The sequence below is a fragment of the Bidens hawaiensis genome, unplaced genomic scaffold (assembly GCF_021521415.1).
Source record: "Bidens hawaiensis isolate Kalapana, Puna unplaced genomic scaffold, B.hawaiensis_p1.1 tig00024152_1, whole genome shotgun sequence".
NCBI classification, from domain to species: domain Eukaryota; kingdom Viridiplantae; phylum Streptophyta; class Magnoliopsida; order Asterales; family Asteraceae; genus Bidens; species Bidens hawaiensis.
Window position 1 is genome coordinate 95,520 of NW_027493803.1, and position 1,524 is coordinate 97,043.

Below are 1,524 nucleotides of genomic sequence, written 5' to 3' on the forward strand. Positions count from 1 at the left end.
AAGGTATAAACATGAAACCCTAACATTGTAAATCATGTATTTAGTGTTTGCATGTGTAATTTTGATTAGATGATGATTGATTATGTGTTAGTTATTGATATTGATGATCATATGTGATTTTGAACGGTGAAAGATTATTGAATCATTGATTTCTTGTAAACCGTAGAGGGTTACTACTGATTTTTGTGATTAATTATGCTCGTTACATGTTTTGAGATATGTCGTATGCTTAGGATGCATGTTAGACGATTGTTTGTGCTTGCTGAGTTTTGACAGCAGTGATTGTTAAACTGGAACGACATGTAACTTATTAAATATAAAAGAAAACTGAGCTAATTATGAGTCTACAAGGTAGTACTCTGAGTCTAGTTTTCAGAAAGTCCAACCACGCCTAATTTGGAGGTGTTTTGGTTGCTCAAACGATTTAAATATGATTAAAGGTCAAAACTGGTACTGGACAGATTGTTATGTTTATGTTTAGACGACTGTAACTCGAATGTTTTGATGAGATTGTTGGTTCTACAGTATACTAAGTCGAGTCTAGTTTCTATAAAGTCCAAGTTTGTAATTTTTGGACTGGTAAAAGTTAACTTTTATTATTTTACAAAACTGAATTGCAAATCTGAATTATGAGACCTGCTGTTAGGTTGTTTTGTAATTATTATATCTCATGAATTACAAGATCAAATGGGTTGGTTCCATTTCTGAAAGTTAACATGTTGAGTTAAGAACCTAACCCAATTGGTCTTGCATTAATTGGAATTACCATTTAACGGGAATAACAAATAACATTCTGTTGCGCATGAATTTGACTGCTGTGAGTTTGCTGTGATGTTTTGATCATTGTGAGAAATCTATGTGGAATAAAAATACAATAAAACATGTTCTAGAAACCTAACTCATGTGTGCTTTCGTGAAGATTTTTGGTGAATTAATTGAGATGCTATGATCTGTTGAATAGAGTAATTTTTCAGGTAGAATTCTGTCTTGATGAAACTAGCTGCTGAACTTTGTGAAAATACATGAAACGTAATAATTGCAAGATAATTGTTATGTTTTGACCAAATTGCCCTTGTGGGGATAATTGCTAGTAATGTACACTATTAACACTTGAAACGTAAGTAGTTGTTCACACATGTAACGTATCACAAATGTGCTTGTTAAGTCACACACGATTCACAAACGAAACACGAAACGTATCTTGTGCATAGGTATTATGTGCCGAGTCTAGAGACTCGATAATAGTTCCGACACTTAGAAAATCTCCTTGTTGTTTTAGAACGCGAGTGAGAGTTTTCTGCGACACGCATCACTTGGGTGACTTGTTTTTGGAATTTCTTCGCAAACAGTGAGTTTCATTTTCCCCTTTAAACTTTTTAAACGCTTTCCACTTGGGGGAGATAACATACTCCGAAACGCTTTTAGATTTTGTTATGAAATTGTATATCACTTGTAAAGGCTAAGTGGCAAACGAAATAATTGAAGTCCTTTACACATCGAACCGTTTAGTATTGGAAAATAGCG